Genomic DNA, 20736 nt, shown 5'->3' with positions numbered 1-20736 from the left:
AAAGGCGACCTAAGGGGCCAACAGCGGCCGAAGGTCGTCCGCAGGCAAGCGGGGTCGCCGGAGATGACACGTGCACGGCCAAGGAGGTCTCTGAGAAGCCAAGGCGGAGGATATGACGGTGCCGGTGAAGTCAATGCCGGAGCTCCGACGAGGTCGACGGAAGGAGCCCTAATGATCTCTTCTTGAGGACAATCTCGTAATTTTGCAGAACTCCCAAAAATCACAAGAAAACTCTCAAACTAATCCTAAAAATGCCTAAACTACTCAACGGGGCTACATTTTGAAAATCCTTTTCAATTTCACCCATTTTCTTACAGGGGGCAAACTTCCTTTTATAGGGAAGAAAATGCCCAAATCAGTTAGGGAAATAGAAACAAACATACAAACAGAAAACAACAACAAAAACAGAAAAATTATCTCCTTAAGGCATGATGGTCCCCCATCAAGTGATTCTTGTGGATCTTCTCATGGGTGCACCCTCTAGACGTATCCACATGATCCTCAGCATGTTAAATCTCCTCCTTCACCTTGACGAGCTCCATTTAACCTCCATCATCATCATTAGACCATCTCGATAGCATTGGGAATGGAGCAGAGCTGTAGGAACAAAGGAGAAGAAGGGGAAGGGAGCTAAAAATAATTTGGCCTGCGTGAATTTCCTTCAAGGCATTCCCGTATTTATATTATGTAAGTATTTTTCATAAAAACACCCAGAGTTTAAGTTATCTTCCAACGTCCAAATGACTATTTGCGTGTGACACTCTAGGCCTATATATCAGTCTAGTTACAAATCAAGTGGTGCAATAACATTTATTGGTCTTTCAAATTGCTTAAGTATATCATCAGACAGAGTAAAGTAGTATCGATTTAACCCAATTCATAGGTCGAGTCTCCAACCTGTGAAATTTGAGTAATTTCTATGGAATTTTTTTCTTTATCTTTCTTCAATTTGGGTTGAAAAGAGAAGAGTTGAGTTGGTCCAAAATCCAAATCAGAGGATGTACATGGCCAAAGATAAAGATGACATAGTCAGACTTATTTGTGACGGAAACAAAAATAGTTCTACTAAGGAAGTTTCATGTGTTTCTTTTGTGCCAAGCTACACCTCATGATCTAGAAGATACAAAAGAGAGTGTATCAACTCATTCATTGAACATGTACATCATTGGTTGGCGTTTGCTTATTGTCCCTCATCTATTTGATGCTCCTTGGATGACTATGGGTATGGTCAACTATCAAATCATAATCAATTACCTGAGTTAGTATTGTTGCATTCAGAAATCATTGTTGAAATCTTCTCCGATATTTCACAGCCTTGGCCTAGGACTTTGCCACATCTTCTTACTTGAAATGTATCTTCTTATATCGAGGGTCGACGATCCCATCTTGACCACTCAATCATATTCATGAACTTCTTGATGCACCCCAACTAAGGCTATTTAGAATCTCATGATTAGAGACTTGTCGATTATCGCCAAAGTACAACTATTGGTCCACCATTTTTGGAATCTCAAATCTAAGGACCACTTACACAACTATGAGGTTGATTAGTTCATTTAGGGATTTCTAATACCATTTAGGGATTTTTGTAATTAGTTCAATGAAATATTTCCACTAGAGAGCACCTACTACTTATCCTTAGTGTCTCCACACTAACTAATGATTGTGGGACTGGCCATACTCATCATACGAGTGAGGCTAGATAACGTTATTTTACTCGGATAATTTGATGTCCTTCTCGAATATCGTTCGAACATGAATTTTGAGAAGGCATTCTTAAAGAATAATCATCTCTGTATTAAGATCTCATCATAATTCTCTTAGCGTGATCATATAATCATGGACTTCATTGTAAGCATCACATGTGCACTATAATGAATATCATCTATTAATGAACATGGAACAAGATATGAAATATGTGATTCGCTTGCGGGTCAGATATATTTCCATTGGTATTGGCCAAGATAATTTATAGGACCACCCACACTTGGCAAGATGTTGATACAACCTATACATTGGGAGTTGGCCTTACATAAGTTTAATTAAAAAGGCAACATGTTTAGTCTTACCATATCACTACCCTAACATTAGATCATTTCATAAATGATCTATAAAACATGTAATTAAAATGAATACTTTTGGGGAACTTTTTCCACCATTTCCTAGCCGATTAATTGCTAGGCCTCTAGCGATATCTACACGAGTAGAAAATTGTTGGATCTCCTCTCCTTGTTCACCACTTCTTCTTGAAGACCTTGTGATTCTTCTCACCATCAAAGATGCTCGTGGAATGAGTGGAGAAACTAGAGAAAGAAAAAAGAGGGGGGAGCCCAAATATCACTTGTCTGGGCACCTAAAATGGGTGCCCTTATGGATATTATCTGGCCGTCAGGCCAATCACACCACCGTATTTATTTAAGTTCATTGAATAAAATATTCACTTTCACTATTATTCTGATGTGATATTTATAATGAAGTCCATGAATATATGCAATGACATAGTACATTACGATGAGATCATAATACAGTGATCAGTAGTCTTTAAACATGTATTCTAAATATTCTTATTCGATGGATAGTCGAGGCACATATCAAATTATTCTGATAGAATAGCACTAGCTGATCCTACTTATACGATAAATATAACTGATCATGTGGCTATTAGTGTGATGATACTAAGGATAGATATTGGGTGCTCTTTAGAGAAAGAGTTCATCGAATTGATTTTTACGAATTTCTGAATAGTATTATACCTAAACGTCAATCAGATTGATTCATGCCACAGTTGTATACGTGATCCACTGACCTAAGACACTAAAATATATCTCATAAATGGATGACTACATTTTAAATACAACTTATGAGCCTTTAATCATGGGATTCAAACAAGTCATAGCTTGGATGTGGTAAGAAGCTTATGGAGATTATTGAGTGGTCAAGAATGGATCATCCACCCTCGGTATAAGAAAAGATTGACTCCAGGCAGAGGATGTCAAAAAATCCATGTCCATGGCAGTGAGGATATTGGAGAAGGTGTTCTCCAATGATCCCTATTACGCATCAATGCTAATCAAATGACGGATTAGGGTTTGATGATAAACCATGCCAGTAGTCGTCTGAGAGTCTCACGTGGATGATGGATTATACATATACGATAAACGATGACGGTAAAGGTTCCATGAGAGAGTTCAATACTACTTGGCATCTTCTAGAGCACGAGGTGTAGCTTGGCACCCCACGTGCTGGAAAATTAACATATAGATTGGGATAAATCGATCATTATTTAATTAACCTATATGTTGATATAGTTAATTAATAAAATTGGTCAATAATTATTATAAGGCCACTTAATTTATTAACTAGAATGATACATGGGCCTAGAGGGTCACACACATAAGGTCATAAGGGCATTGGTGGATATATTTTACTTTTAGGGTTTTTGAGAAAAACTTTAAGTGAAATATAAACAGGGAAAGGGCTCTCATTTCTAATGGATATTATGTGGCCGTCAAGCCAATCACACTACCATGTATATTTAAGTTCATTGAATAAAATATTTACATTCATTATTATTCCGTGTGATGTTTATAATGAAGTCCAAGAATACGTGCAATGAGTTAGTGAATTATGATGAGATCATAATACAGTGATCACCATTCTATAAACATGTATTCTAAATATTCCTATTCGAGGATAGTCGAGATGGACAACGAATTATCTGGATGGAATAGCACTAGCTTATCTTACTTATTCGATAAGTATAGCTGATCCTGTGCCTGTTAGTGTGGCGACACTAAGGACAGATAGTGGGTGCTCTTTGGAGAAAGACATCACTGAATTGATGTGCACGAATCCCTGAATGGTATTATACCTAAAAGTCAATCAGGTTGATTCAAGTCACGGTTGTATAAGTGATCCACTAACCTGAGACACCAAGGACATCTCGTGAGTGGACGACTACATTTTGACTATGACATACGAGCCTCTAATCATGGGATTAAAATAAGTTATAGATTGGATGTACTAAGAAGCTTACAGAGATGATTGAATGGTCAACACGAGATCATCTGCCCTCAGTATAAGAGGAGATTGACTCGAGGAAGACGATGCAGGAAAATCCCTGGCCAGGGTAGTGAGAGTATTGGAGAAGGCGTTCTCCAATGATCCCCCTTACGCATCAGTACTAATCGAATGATGGATTAGGGTTTGATGATAAACCATGCTCTAAGTCGTTCGAAAGTCTCGCGCGGATGCTGGATTATACATATACGGTAACCGATGATGGTAAAGGTTCCATGAGAGAGTTCGAGAATACTCGGTATCTTCTACAACACGAGGTATAGCTTGGCACCCAAAGGGCTTGAAACTTAACCTGTCGATTGGGTTAAATCGATCCTTATTTAATTAATCTATATGTTGATATAGTTAATTAATAAGCTTGGTCAATAAATGTTATTAGGCCATTTAAGTTATTAACTAGAATGATACATGGGCCTAGAGGGTCACACGCACAAGGTCATAAGGGAATTGGTGGATATATTTTTCTTTGGAGGGTTTTTGAGAAAAACTTTAAGTGAAATATAAAGAGGGAAAGGAGTCTCATTTTAAGCACCCATGCAAGCCTCATTTGAGAGCCCCTCCCCTCTCCACTCTCTTCTACACTCATCCAAGGAAGAGTATCTTCATGGTGAGGAGATCTTCAAGATTCTCAAGAAGAAGTGAAGAAGAGGAGGTGGAGATCCAAGCGCCGAGTGATCACGTGGACACTTCTAAAGGCCGGACGCATGAACGACTTCAGAATGATCTCGGAGCGACAAAGTCAAGGGTGGAACGAGTTGCCCAAAAGGTAATACAAATGTTTTTGTTTTATAGGTCGATTGAGAATCGATCGACCACACTTCCGCACCCATGGAACACATTTTTCCATGGATGAACCAAAGCACAGATCTCAACAATTTCAAGCACCCAGGCCAGCCAGATTCTAGAGCCCCTCCCTTTCTCCATTCTCTATTTCACTCATCCAAGGAGAGTATCCTCATGGTGAAAAGATACTCTAGATTTTCATGAAGATTTGAAGAAGAAGACATGAAGATCCAAGCGCCGAGTGATCGCGTGGATACTTCTGAACGTCGAACACATGAACAGCTTCATAACGATCTCGCAGGAGCAAAGTCAAGGGTGGAACGAGTTCCCCAAATGGTACATTCAATGTTTGATTTTAAAGATTGATTATGAATTTATCAACACACTTCCGCATCCACGAAATTGTGTTTTCCATGGATGAACCAAAGCACAGAACCCAACATGCCCCCCTCATTAATATTTCTCTAAGATTTTTCCTAAAAACCCTTTAAAATAAAGTATATCTCCTAACATCATTTTAGTCTTATGCGTGTGACCTTCTAACTTCAGATATCATCTAATTAATATCTTTAAGGCCCAATAACATTTATTGACCAACTTTATTATTAAGTAAATAAACACAGAGATTAATTAATAGAGGATTGACTTAACCTAATCAATAGGTTAAGTTTCTAGCATGTCGGGTGTCAAACTACACCTCCCACTCTAGATACTATTGAGTAGTCTTTTAACTCTCTTATAGAACCCTGTCTCTCATTGATTACCGTATATGTATAATCCTTTATCCACATAACACTCTCAAAAAACTTAGGGTATGATTGATTGTCAAACCATAATCCATCATTCGATTAGTACTAACGTGTAACAGGGATCATTGGAGAATGCCTTCTCCATTATCCTCACTATCATGTCCAGGTATTTAGATGCATCATCTTCCTTGAGTCAATCTGCTCTTATACTGATGGCGCATTATCCCATCTTGACCACATAATCATCATCATGGACTTCTTGCTATATCCCAACTAAAACCTATTTGAATCCCATGATTAGAAACTCATAAATTGCAGTCAAAACATAGTCGTCCATCCACGAGATGCCCTTGGTATCTCATCAACAAATCACTTATACAACCATGAAATGAATCAACCTGGTAGATGTTTAGATACAATACCGTTTAGGTATTCATGCAAATAAATTCAGTGAACTTTTTCTCCAAAGAGCACCCACCATTTGTCCTTAATGTCTCCACACTAATTGATGCAGGATGACGATAATGTCATTGTCTGTGTGGGGAGTATCGAGACGATACTCTGATACCGAGGGTGATGATACATAGACGTTGTCGAAGACGTCATCCGTTGGTGTTGACCTATGGAGAGGTATCTACGTGATGCGATGCAAGCTTAGGTGATGGTACGTGCAGGCCGTGACTCATGGGGTTTGCCAGACTCCGTGCTCCGGGGAGGGTGACCAACGGCAGTGACAATGACCTCCTGATCCTCGTCAAAGAGACAAAGGAGTCTATGTCGCTCGACTGGCAGAGTGGCGCGGCTCAAGAGCGGTGACGCTGGAGCAGAGTTAGAAGGAGGGACGAGGTGATGCGGTGTGGACCATGGTACGGGGCTGTCACGGTGAACAATAGTGGCACTTGGCGTGCAATGCAGCGTGCGAGGCGCGATGTGCACCATGGGCATCGTGGAGCACGAGCAGCGACGATGCAGACGGTGGGGCAGTGCAGTGGCATCGCGTTAGTGGCACGGGTGATGTTGACGACGACGTCAGCGCAATGCGACGGCTCGAGCGGCAGCGCAAGCGATGGCGGCGCGTGCGGCAACATATGGTTGAGGCATGGGGCATAGCGAATGGGCCCACGGAGGTACGACATTGGTAGGGATCTGGCGGCGGTGGATCTACGATTGTTGCAGCCTATTAGCGGCGCCTGCATCCTCACGATGGCGACGACGTGTCGACTGCGAGGGTGGTGGATCTGGAGGCCTCAAGAAGCAGCGGCAGCCTCAGGTGCTGGCAGCAGGGATTCGACGGCCCTTAGGGAGCAGTGGTGGCCTCAGGCTCCGACGGTGCAATCCGCCAGCATCAACATGGCGTGAGCGGTGTCTCAAGGCTCCGGCGGTGGAGCGGCGGCCGGATCGGCAGCCTGGGGTTCTGATAGAGGGGAATCGGCGACGGCGGCCTTAGGGGAGCGCGACTGCAGCTTCGGCGGCGCTGGGCGGCGACCTCGACGCGATCGGGGTGGCAGCCTCCGATTCGGCGCTGGGCAGTAGTCTCAAGTGTGCACGGCGGCGGCCTAGGACTACAACGACGGAGGTCCAGCGGCATCCTAGGGTTCTGGCTGATAATATGCAAATAGAAGCTAACAAAGAGCTAATTTCATCATATTTTTAGGGCTTTTAATGCATAAAACATGGAATTTTAATGCATGTTATCATCATTTTGGGCAAAATAATAAATTCCTTGAATTTCAAGTTAAATAATACCTTTTATCAAGTTAAATAATATATAGGTCAATTTACACATTTAAATGATTTAAAATGATGATTAGAACAATTGAAATGATTTAATTGACCTATTTCTATAAATAAAAATAAGCTAAAAATTAAAGGTCTTTTCAAATGAATAAATTAGTTTTTATCATGCATTTAGAAATGATTTTTACAATTTATTTTATGTGTTCTTTTAATAAAAAATATAAATAAATCTTTTTTATTAAAACCGGCCCTTAGTGGGCCGGTTTGAGTGCTAATTTCTTCTTTTAGAACCCGCAGAATGCACAGAATAACGCACCGCACGCAGCGCGGTGTCGGCGAATCAGAACGTTCAATAGCGCCTTCAGTGCGTGACACGCACGCACGCCATTTCATGCGTGTCGCGCAAAATGAGAGACACGCAAAGGCTTTAAGAGCTAATCACGTCGCGTCGTATGCCCAGCGTACAACGCGAAACAGATGGAAGTTCTAGCAGAATCGGAAGAGCTGTTCTTCCGATTCCGCGGCGATAAAAAGCCAGAGAACAAAATTTCTGGCTATTCTTGATTTTTCAAGCTGAAGGAATGGTCGCCTAGCCTCCTTCAAGACTCAGGAATCAGCCCGAGCAATTTGGAGCCTAATTCGAAGATGGATTCTGCAGATCCGGCGCCGCAATTTCCAGCTCATTCAAGCCAAATTTCTTGAAATTTATGGGCGTTCGTTGCGCGGAATCAAGCCCTATCGAGACTCTGAGTGTTTCTGGTATCTCTAGGCTGACTTAGGATGCATTTTTACACTTCATTTTGCACTTTAGTATTCTCAAATTTTTGATTTCGTTCACATTCGCCGTTTCTTTTATTTGCGAAATTAATCGTCTTAATTTGTAGATTTCAGTTCATTTTAAAATCATACGTTCTTAATCGATTATAGACTTGCAATATCGAACATACTTGCCCATTGAGTTGCATAAAAATCGTGAGTAGAATTCACGACACCGTGCTCCTTGAATAAGCAAATCGTGACTCGTATTCACGATTTGCTATTTGAGGATATTTACACAATTTCGGATTACTCGGTATAAAATAAAAATATATAAAAAATTCTCTTAATAATAGCATAAGTATTAGTTCTTTTATTCTTTAAAAATAGCAAAGCACCTGATAAATAAAACTAATTAAAGAAATACACTAAAATAGAGTCAAACCTATTTTAGAAATAGATCTGAAATTCATTAAAAAGAACAAAAAAATTTATATAACCTAAACAATCAAAGACTTTAAATCAAATAAAAATATAAGGTTAAGTGATTTGAAATCTCTGTTAATCAATAACAGAGAATTATCAAAATCACTTAACTTCAAGAGGATAAAATGTTAGTAAAAATTCACAAGTACTAGCATTCAAATAAGAAATTAAAGCATCAATTCATTTAGATTTCAAGTTCAAAACCCTAATTAGAAAGAAAATTGATTATTTCCTATCGCCTCCCTAGGGTTCGACCCCTTACTTACACATTAAGGGACATAAAAATTTTAGTGATTAAGCTCGAAAAATCCCTAAATAACGACATATATAAACGTAATTTTTGAGCTTATCACTGGCGGTGGGGTTTTGGTGGAATGGGAGCGGGCGAGGGCTGTCGGCCCCATTCCCATTTTTTCCCTCCTCTCTCACTCTATCTTTTTTTGTCCTTTTTTTCCCTATTTTTCCCTATTCGGAAATTACCCATAAATAACTTGACTTTCTCTTTAGTCTAGACCCAAGAAGAAGAGAGGGAAGCGTTTTGTTGCAGTTATTCCACGTTTTTAGATCTCACCCAAGAAGAAGAGAGAGAGGAGAAGGAAGAAGAAGGAAGAAGGAAGAAGGAAGAAGAAGAAGAAGAAGACGAAGAAGAGGAAGAGGAAGGAAGAGAAGTGGGAGAAGAGAAGGAGGACGTCCCCCTAATATTGCAGTGCGTCATCCACGGGATGTGCTCCGCTCCAGCACACCATCCGCGTGCAATGCATCGATAGAAGTTCCTACGGTTGAGCCGCGTCTTTGTTGGATCGCGCATCATCTCCGTGCGTGTGGCTGGCATCAATCGCATGGCAAGAATCTTATCCACCTCCTGATACAGACAATTCACAGCCGAACCACCTGAATCACCATGCGCGTGGCTGGCGTTGACCATGCGACATGGACTGCGCCCGCATCCCTCACACAGGCAGTTCGCGACCGAGCCGCGTGAAGCAACGGGTGTAGGGTTGGTGTTGACTCCGCAGCAAGGACCGCACCGTCCACGTGATCTGGACAGTACGCAGCTAGGCCTTGCAAATCATTGGGCATATGTCGATTGGGAATCTTGTGCCACGTGGGTAGCATCCGTTGTCCCGCGCTGATTGCATGACGATGAACCATGAGATCTGCCCATGTTGACGTTGACTGAGTGGAGTTGCACCACACCTGTGGCACCTTGCCATCCTGCCATCCTGTTAGTGGAGAACCACGCCAACTTCCATCCGGTCAAGCTCGGTAGAACTTCTGCTTGCACTTGAGCCGAGCCAAGCTTCTTCTAGTTGATTCACCATTTGTGTCACATCCTGCCAGTCAAACACGGCCGCACTCACGACTGCACACGTTCCGCATTGTAGCTACACCTCACTACATTAAACGATCACTGATACGTCACCACTCCCAATTCCCGACTGGTATCGCACTGACCCAAGTCTTCCATCACCACCGCCTGAACAATTTCCGTGACGACTATTGCTACCTTGGTTGTGTCTACCAGATTTGGCTGAATGCTCGAGCCACCTTGCTATCCTTGCCTCCGACTCCTCCGATGATCAAGCTTCTACGCAAAGACGACTTTGCCGCTAGTTGAGCCTCTCCGTGCCCTTTCCCAATGGCACACACTCCTCTACCATCCTCCCCTCATTCGTCCCAACATGGACGAAGATGCCGATGACGAACGCCACTACCGACGAGGTACGTCGTTCCCTTGCACATCCGTTAAATTACACCTTCAAGTGTATTTTCGGCTGTACTCCATCGTGCCTGGGTTGGAATTAGGCGAGAGAAAATTATCAGGAAAACTACAATTTGAGCGAATTTCAAGGTACGGGTCGAGCCTGTCCGTTACATTCGAGCCTGTCCGATGAGGGTCAGAAAGTCACCGTCATCGTCTTTGGTTGCCTGCTCCGGAGCTCAAAACTCGGCAAAACCTACAAGTCGGACCTGCACGTATCCTCATCTAGGGTACATTAACTTTAGTGAATCACTCTCGGACAACTCCTTTGACGACGCTGACATCACTAATGGTCACATGATCAATCATAATTATTGTATAAGTAAGATCAGATAGGGCTATTCTATCAGGATAATTTGATTCCCATCTCAAAAATCAATTGAATACATGTTTAACATTTAGTGATCATTGTATTGTGATCTTGTCATAATTCACTAAATCATTGCATGGGTTCATGGACTTCATTATAAACTTCACAGTTGAATAATAATGAACTAATAATTTATTCAATGAACTTAAGGAAAATATGGAGGTGTGATTTGACTTGAAGGCCACATTATCCACCATATAGCCACCACTCCCAAAAGACTGGTAGCAAGATGTCATACCCATGTGAGACATTACATGTGACAGGCTTGTATATCAACCCACTTCCATGTAGGATGCCACAAGGGCATGTAAGTGCCCTAAGTCCTCTCACGGTAGCTACATCATTGATGTAGGATAGGACACTATAACCAAGTGGAAATCCAATTGAAACGAGACCTACTGCACCCCCATTTGAAGATGTTAATGCTTTCATCAACCCTTCATGCCCCTTCTAGTGCCACAATGTTTCTTTTAATCAACATTAAATTCCAATGTGGCATCTTTGACTAGGTAGTTCTTCCATTTTTAAATGAATTTTACCATATAGTGCTGGCAGTATTCACCTACTTGGCTGAATTCCCTTTCATCCAATATAACCTCAACCTCTTGAGTGAACGATGCCTTTAAATTGGGTGGTGCTCACTTTGACTTGTTTTGCTGTAGGTCTATTAGATATGCCTCACACATCTTGATGAGGAATACACGAATCGCTGGATGTAGTAAAAGTCTTTCGGGGAGGTTCAAATGATATTACACATGTGCCAAATTGTTTAACTCAATGGTCCATCAAATTACTAGTACAAGCAATTTTCACTGCTTTGTCATTCTGATTGATTTGAGGACATGAAACTGGAATTTGTGAAATTGATAAATTAACACCAAGTAATATTAATGAAGTATTCCTTGAGGGTGATCTGAATGGTTTTTATATTTTAGAAGGGAACTACATCGGTGCAGTAGGGATTTAACAAGGACAATTAGGGAATAACTATGACGTAGATTCAAAATACTCAATAAAAGTTTAGCACACAGATTCATAAGGTCAGCAACCACTCAGAGCAAATCAACAATTATCATGAACCAACAATTATCTAAAAGTTAAGGTGTCAAAAGGTACCTTAGAGATGGGAGACAATAGCTAGACTATTCTATTGTTGAATGGCCTTGATTGATGTTGATTTGCAACTCCACGAATGGGTGTAAATCAAAAGTAAGTTGTGGTAAGGGGATATAATGGGAGTATAAGATTTGGTTAGCACGAGAAGATGTGTTGTGTAACGTGAGAGGAATGGATATGAAGTATGAAAATGAGCTTACACAGTAGATGGGATAAGGCGTGGGAATGGATGAAGATAAGACGAAAGGACAAAATGAGAAGAGAGATGGAGATTATGGGGGTGAGAGGAAGGGGTGTGTTCAATGAGGTCAAGGGTGAGATGATAGGAAAATGAAGGAGAAGATAAGCTGTAGAGAAAGGGAAGGAGGAATCCAAGAGGAATTGATAGATGTTAAAGATGAAAAGCAATAATAGTCATTTTCATTGCCGTTATCACGAGAGAATCATGAGAGAACCATAAGAAAATCACTCTTTTATCATAAACAAACTCTGCAATAATTCTGAAGCAAGAGTGTCCATACAGACTGATTCATAGCCCTTATAAAGGAAAAGAAAACATGCAGTTACAAAGCAAATAAACCATGGATGGTTTAAAAGAAAGTGGTACAAAAAAGAGGTGTGATTGACTGATTACATGGAGAGAGTTGTGGGAGAAATGTGAGGGAGAGGTTATGAGAAAAGTGATGTTGGACGTCGTTTGTTGGTACCGAGGATGATGCTCGTGTACTGAGATAGTGTTGTCGGACGTCGACAGTGTCGTCGTCCGATGGATAAACAAACCCTAAACAGGTATATGTAACTACAATGCACGATGAATGCATCCTACGTGTCATATGCGCAGGCCCCGACTCGGTGAGAGTGCCGAAATCCGTGCTCCAAAGGGGATGTCGATGACGGCAACAGTGGCCTCTCGAGCCTCATCGGAGGGGGACAAGTGCAGCTACGACACCGAATGGAATCAATCCGTAATGACCCATATGTGACAGGCAAACTCGACCCGTACTAGTAAGATGCTCAAAATGTTCTTAGTTTACGCTCAGCCTTTCTCTCTCACCTTTATCTAACCCTAGCGTGGAGGCAATTAAAATTATACTATAGAAGATAATGTAACGGGCAAGCGAGGAGACGGTGTACCTTGTTGGCTCGTGTTCGTCATTGAATCTCTTCGATGAATGCGTCCAGAATGATTGCGGGCGGAGTCAGAAAGTGAGAGGTGCCGAAGAAGGGGACCAACATGGTTTGACAGCACTCGAGCTAGAGCAGACAGTTAGGAGGCAAGCAGAAGAGGGACGGTGACGGTGCAAGTGTTAGGGGGATTAAGCCAGCGCAGGTAGCAATTCCACGGATGCTACTCTTCCCAATCAAGTGGACACCGACTGAGCGGTGCGGTAGATGAGGGGCCCTAGCTCGGGATGAGGAGGGCTCCTGGATTGGCAGCCAGGGGCGACGCTGTCGGTGACACTCAGCGTCACAATCGATAGGTCGCTTGGCACTATCCCCGGTGATTGCAGGCTGCGGAAGGGAGGGTGGTTGTTTCGAGATGGAGCTTGGTAGGGGCCCCCTAACGTTGGACGAATAGTCTTGGTCCGAGTCTCTCCCATGGGCCACGGTCTAACTCGGCGTGGGCAAGGATTTCCCTCGTGGTCATAACCTTTTGAGCTCTAGCTTCACGGTCGATCAACCCAGAGGTGACAAGTCAGACGCACCTTGCGGCCGATCAGCGGTTATGATGGCCGAGTCCTGGCGCGACGCTATTGCACCACAGATGAGGTGTTCGACGATTTCCCCTGATGCGAACCAACGGCGTCACAGGAGGATGGGATCCTCAACTCGTGAAGTGGGCTGATTGCACCGTGTGATGGGAAGCGACAGTTAAAGATTCTGATGCGGATCAATGTCACCTCTGTTGAAGGAGGTCGTGACTTTTGGTGATGCTCGATTGCACCATAGGGGTGCAAGGTCGTCGTCCACCAGCGTGATCAGTTGCACCATGAGTAGAGGGATTGAACGGTCATGTCCGAGCGACGTCGAGGAGGGCTTGAACTCCCGACCAGTGACCTTCTTGGACGCTAGACCTTCTCCCACAAAATTTCCTCTTCAACCCCCTCCCTCCTGTTCTTCTAGGGACGAGGTGAGACCTGCGGCTTCTCAAACAACACATCAATAAAAAAAATTCAAGTCTGCCCCTTCTTGGGCACCATCCTTCCCTTATAAGGGGGAAGTAAATGGGCCCTAGGGGATCCATAAGAACGGGGGTAGATAGTCCATTAAGGGGGTGCCCTTATAAGATGGGCCCCCATTACAAATGAAATTAAGGGCACACACATGAGAAAACATGGAAAAAAGCACAAGCATGAGAAAACCAAACGATACTAAGAGAGCTTGAACAAATACGAAGTGCTTTCACCTGGGTATTTGAACCCGGGCACCTTCACGGTTGCCTTGGCATGCCAATTGGGTTGAACGTGAACCGGCGATGGCACTAGTGACGATGTCGACGTCTCCAAAGATGTCTCTGGGGACTCTGGCTGTCACGCGCCATCAAAAAGTCAATTAGGAAGTTATAGGGAAGAGAAAAAGAAAGAAATTAGAGAGGGAAGAGAGTAGTGGAATAATCAATAATATTGGGCCATTAAGAGGATGAGAGATCAGATAGAAAGGAAGACAATAGGTGGAGAAGAAAGGTCGAAGAAAATGGTTGATTGAAGAGAGAGAAAAAAACATGTGAGAGAGAGGAGAAAAGTCAAAGAAATGGGCTAAGTGAAGAGAGAGAGAATAACGTGAGAGAGAGGAAAAAAAGAAAGGGAGAGAAGATGAGAGGGGGAAATGCTAAGCATTTCATATTAGTGACATTCTTCAATAACCTAATACTCGAATGTAGAAACATCATATCACCAAATTTGAACACCAAAGCATGCTAGTTCTGATCAGTCCTCCCATCATGTGTTGAGCTGCTACTTGTAACTAGGGTTTGATGGTCCCAGTACGGTCTGATTTTCTAGTATGGACCTAAACCTTATCTGAAGTTCAATCCTGTTCTTGTCAGGTATTGTTTGGTCCCGATCCGCTCTGGTACGGGGGGTGGTGGAGAAGCTCAGGGGTGGCGGAGGCGTTGTGCACGTGGAGCAGCGGTAATGAGCGCTTGGGGCAGGTGATGGGAAGGGCGACGGGGAGGGAGATGTGTAGTGCGTGGGATAGGGTCCGGTCCGGTCCTGATTTTTGGCATGGACCTAAACCTTACCTGAAGTTCGGTCTAGTTTTGGTCCCATCTTGTTCGGTCCCCGTTCGGTCCGATCCGACCGGTCCCCAATCCAAGATGTCAAAGCCTACCTGTAACACCTATCAGCCTTCCTCTATGTGATTGCAGCCTACTACTTGTTGGTACTTGGATATTTGAGTGCACTGTAGGTGTTGACTTCAAATGTTGACTATCCTTTGCTACGGGTTGTTTGCCGGCCCAAAATCTGTGTAGTAATTTTTCTAGTACTATAAAGTAATACATATTACATTTATTATACTAAATTATTTAGTATATGTTATGTCTCATATAAATATGGTCCATCCCAAACTCGTTATCATTCTCTCCATAATATGATTAAACTAATTAAAAGTATAGTACTTATATGTATGGTTACCTAGATATAAAGGGATTTCTCTTATAAAAACTCATGATATATATCCTGAAGTTAATGATTCAATTCTACTGATGGATATTATGTGGGCGTCAAGCCAAATCACACTAACGTGTTTTTATTAAAACTCATTGAATAAAATGATACATTCATTATTATTTAAGTGTGATGTTTATAATGAAGTCCATGAATACATGCAATAACCTAGTGAATTATGATGATATCATAATATAGTGATCACTAATCTTTAAACATGCATTTTAATTATTACTATTCGATGGATAGTTTAGAGAGACATGGAATTAGCCAGATAAAATAACACTAACTGACCATACTTATATGATAAGTATAGTTGATCGTGTGACTATTAGTGTGGTGACAATAAGGACATATAGTGGGTGTTCTTTGGAGAAAGAGTTCACTGAATTGATATGAAGAATCCCTGAATGGTGTTATTCTTAAACATCGATCAGGTTGATTCATGTCACGTTTGTGTAAGTGATCCATTAACCTGAGACACCAAGGACATCTCGTGGATGGATGACTACGTTTTGGTTATGACTTATGAGCCTCTAATAGATCAGATGTAGTAAGAAGGTCACGGAGATGATTAAGTGGTCAAGATAGGATCATCCACTTTTGGTATAAGAGAATATTGGCTAAAGGAAGATGGTGCAGCATATCCCTAGCTAGGTTAGTGAGGTTATTGGAGAAGGTGTCCTCTACTGATCCATGTTATGCATCATTACTAATCGAATGATGGATTTGGTTTGACGATCAGCCATACCCCAAGTCATTTGAGAGTCTCATGCAGATGAAGGATTATACACATACGGTTAGAGATAAAGGTAAAGGTTCCTTGAGAGAGTTTGATAAAGTTAAAGGTTACATGTACTCAGTATCTTCTAGAACATGAGGAGTTACTTCAAACCCCATGGGCTGGAAACGTAACTTTTTGATTGGGTCAAATCAATCCTTTGTTCATTAATCTATATGTTGATATATTTTATTATTAATATTGGTAAATAATTGTTATTGGGCCCCTAAAGTTATTAACTAGAATTATATATGGGCATAGAGGGACACACACATAAGATCATAGGGGCATTGGTGAAAATATTTTACCTAATGGGTTAGTTAAATATAAAAAGAGAAGAGGCACCCATTAGGCACCTAGGCTAGCCAGAGTTGGGAGCCCCACCTTTCTCCATTATGATCTCTTCTCCACTCAACCAAGGAGGGTGTCTTTATGGTGAGAAGATCTTCAAGATTTTCAAGGAGAGTTAAAGAAAAAGAAGCGGAGATCTAAGAGCGACGAGATCACGTGGATACTTCTAGAGGCGTGGCATGTGAACGGCTCTAGAACAATCTCCTAGTGAGAAAATCAAGGGTAGAACAAGTTCCCCATAAGGTACATGTGATGTATGAGTTTAAAGATTGATTTAAAATCACTAAACACTTCCACATTCATGAAAAAATATTTTTTTCATGATTGAACCAAGGCATAGGACCGAATTTCTTATGGTTAATATTTATTAAATACCTTCAAGAGGATCAGTTCCTTAAGTCATTAATTTTACCCAATTGAAGATTTACAACCTCATATTTCTGATTGAATTTAATAGGCTTAAAAAACTGTCCAATCTCTTTAATTTGGATATCACCATACTACCACATGTTGGCCCATGTCATAACTGAAATCATAATATTACCATTATGTACATTACTGAAATCATAGTAACAGTATACTTGAAACCATTTTATATTATTTTTATAGTTTACATTTCCTATAAATACAGTCCATCCCTAACTTTTTATTATCATCTTCATTTTGTGATTAAGCAAAAAATAATGTATCTATGTATACGTCTTTCCTTATGGATATGGGGATTTCTATGATAAAAAATGATTCACAATTATAAAGTGAATGAATTTATCATACGTGTCAATATTTATTAAATACTAATGATCAATAAATATCAAGTAAATATATTAATTCCAAGTAAGAGTGTAAAGGGTTTGACGGTCCCGGTCCGGTCCGGTTTTTTGGCATGGACCTAAACCTTACTTGAAGTTCGGTGCGGTTCTGATCTGGTCTTATTCGGTCCTGGTTTGGTCCGGTACGAAGGGTGGCAAAGGAGCACGGGGGTGGCAGAGGCGTTGTCCGTGTGGAGCAGCGGCGATGAGCACTTGGGGCGGGTGATGGGAAGGGCAACGGGGAGGGGGATGGGTAGTGCGCGGGACAGGGTCCTGTCCTGTCTGGTTTTTGGGCATGGACCTAAACCTTACCTGAAGTTCGCCTCAGTTCCGGTCCGGTCCGGTTCGATCCCGGTTCAGTCCGGTCCGACCGGTCCCCGATCCAAAATGTCAAAGCCTAAGAGTGTATGCTAAAATCCAATTATTATTAAATATCAAGTGAATTAATTTATTCTATATTTTAGTATTTATTAAATGCCTTCAACAGTGCTAGTTACCTAATTTTACTCAATTTACCAAGTTAATTCATTCACTTGATAATTTAGAATTTTACCTAATTGAGTCATCCATGGTTTAGTTGTTTATTTCACCTAACAAATTCATTCACTTGATAATTTAATAACTTTGCCCAATTGATTTATTCACACTTTAGTTTTTAATTTTACCTAACTGGTTTATTCACTCAATAATTTAGCAATTTCACCCAAACAGTTCATTTAAGCTTTACTATAATTTTACTCAACTGTTTCATTCACATGATACTTGAGTAATCCTACCGAATTGATTTATTTACTCATTAGTTTTGATTTTACCCAACTGATTCATTCAATCAACACTCTGGTAACTGTGCCCAATTGGTTCATCTATGAAGAATGCGTGGGTTGGAGAAATACAAATGAAAGTATAGTTTTTGTCATCATACTCATGAAGTTCAAAAAATATATTTTGCACCAATTTATGCTTTTTCCACATTGTTTGTGCCAACTCCTATGCCCTACACTATTGCCCTTGATTTTTCAATGATTCCAAGATTAGTCCATCTGAATTTGGAGCTGACTTGGTCATCATCTACGTAGTATTTAGACAATGATATATGTCATATGCTAGCCATCATGCTTGTCGACGAGCTCTTAAATGGCGAGTACTTGCTCCTAGTACACCCACTTCTTGTTCGGCTAATGAATGATTAAGAGTTAAAGGTCTATTGCTTTCATGACATATGCAATTGGAAGTCTGAGTCAATCTACGATGCACAACTCCGGAGCTCCTTGGATGCTACATTCTTAATGATGATGCAAGGTGAATTCACTAAGTGAAACACACAATTATATCTTTTATGTCATTAAAGGTACGTTCCTTTTAAGTTCATCCTCAAAGAGCCCAACATGTGATTTCCCATCCTCAAACTCTCATGCTACCTCATTCTCTCCTTCTCTCATTTGTTCTCTCCCTCCCCCCTTATCTCTCTCACTTACTCGCTTCCTCTCTTTCTCGTTCTCTTTCTCTCGTATTCTCTCTCTTGTTCTCTCTCTCTCTCTTGCTTTCTCTCTCTCTCTCTCTCTCTCTCTCTCTCTCTCTCGCTTGCTTCCTCTCTCTCTCTCTCTTTCTCCCACGTTCTCTCTCTCTCTCTCTCTCTCTCTCTCTCTCTCTTGCTTCCTCTCTTTCTCTCTCTTTCTCACGTTCTCTCTCGCTTGTTCTCTCTCTATCCCTTCATGCTTTCTCTATCACTCTCTCCATCTCTCTCTCTCTCTCTCTCTCCTGCTCTGATTTGCTCTCTCTCTCTCTCTCTCTCGTTCTCTCCCTTTTTTCTATCTCTCTCTTTTGTTTTCTCCATCTCTCTTGTGCCCTCTCTCTCTCTCGTTTATCCACCTTTCTCTATCTTTATTTTCTCTCTCTCTCTCGTTTATCCACCTTTCTCTCCCTCTCTTGTTCTCTGTCTCTCTAGTGCTCTCATTTCTCTCTCTCTCTCTCTAGTTCTCTCATTTCTCCCTTTCTCTCTCTCACTTGCTTGTTCTCTACAGCTCTAGTGCTCTCATTTCTCCCTTTCTCTCTCTCACTCGCTTGTTCTCTATAACTCTAGTGTTCTTGTTCTCTCCCTTTCTCTCTCTCGGGCTCTCTTTCTCGTTCTCTCCCTTTCTCTCTCTTTCTCTGTAGGGCTCACTCTCTCGTTTTCTCTCCTTCTCTCTCCCCCCCATTGACTCTCTCTCATTCTCTCTCTATCTCTCGTGCTCTTTTTCTCTCCCTTTGACTCTCTCTTACTCTCTCTCTCTCAATCGTGCTCTCTTTCTCTCCCTCTGGCTTCTCTTATTCTCTCTCTCTCTCTCTCTCGTGCTCTTTTTCTCTCCCTCTGGTTCTCTCTCTCTCATATTCTCTCATCCTCTCTCTCGTGCTCTCTTTCTTTCCCTCTAGCTCTCTCTCTCTCTCTCATATTCTCTCATCTTCTCTCATGCTCTCTTTCTTTCCCTCTAGCTCTCTCTCTCATATTCTCTCATCTTCTCTCTCGTGCTTTCTTTCTCTCCCTCTAGCTCTTGTTCTCTCTCATTCTCTCTCTCTTCGTGCTCTCTTTCTCTCCCCTCTCTCTCTCTCCCTCTCTCTCTCTCTTGTGTTCTCTTTCTCTCCCTCTGGCTCTCTTTCTCATGCTCTCTGTCTCTTCCTATGCCTCTCTTTCTCTCATTTTCTCTTTCTCTCTCTCTCTCTCTCTTGTGTTCTCTTTCTCTCCCTCTGGCTCTCTTTCTCATGCTCTCTGTCTCTTCCTATGCCTCTCTGTCTCTCATTTTCTCTCTTTCTCTCTCTCTCTCTCTCCCTTTGGGTTTCCCTCTCAATCTCTCTCTCACTCACCTGTTTTCTCTCTCTCCCTTGCTTGTTCTCCCTCTTTGTCGTGCTCTCTTTCTCCCTATGGCTTTCTCTTGTTCTCTCTCTTTCTCTCTCTCTTTCTTTTGCTTGTTTTCTCTCTCCCTCTAGCTCTCTCTCTCTCACTTCTTCTTCTTCTCTCTCTCCCTTTGTCTCTCTCTTGTTCTGTCTCTATCTCTCTCCCATTCTATCTCTCCCTCTCTATCTCTCTCTCTCTCATCCTATCTCTCTTGCTTGGTCTCTCTCTCTCTCTTTCTCTCATCCTATCTCTCTTGCTTGGTCTCTCTCTTTCTCTCATTCTATCTCTCTCGCTTGGTCGCTCTCTTTCTCTTGCCCTATCGCTCTCGCTTGGTCTCTCTCTTTCTCTTGCCCTATCGCTCTCGCTTGGTCTCTCTCTCTCTCATGCTCATATTCTCTCTCTTTATCTCTCTCATCTGT

General features: G+C 41.8%; 1 long non-coding RNA gene across 1 annotated transcript; it reads left to right on the top strand.

Moving 5' to 3' along the window:
• Window positions 1–7822: 7822 nt before the first annotated feature.
• On the top strand, window positions 7823–10468 carry LOC144713951 (uncharacterized). Its single transcript, XR_013584197.1, has 2 exons — window positions 7823–10033; window positions 10117–10468. It is a non-coding gene; the product is annotated as an uncharacterized LOC144713951 (long non-coding RNA).
• The last annotated feature ends 10268 nt before the right edge of the window (window positions 10469–20736 follow it).

Source organism: Wolffia australiana, chromosome 16 (genome assembly GCF_029677425.1).
Source record: "Wolffia australiana isolate 7733 chromosome 16, ASM2967742v1".
Classification (NCBI taxonomy): domain Eukaryota; kingdom Viridiplantae; phylum Streptophyta; class Magnoliopsida; order Alismatales; family Araceae; genus Wolffia; species Wolffia australiana.
The sequence above is the reverse complement of the archived record's forward strand: the minus strand, read 5'-3'. Positions and strand labels throughout refer to the sequence as shown.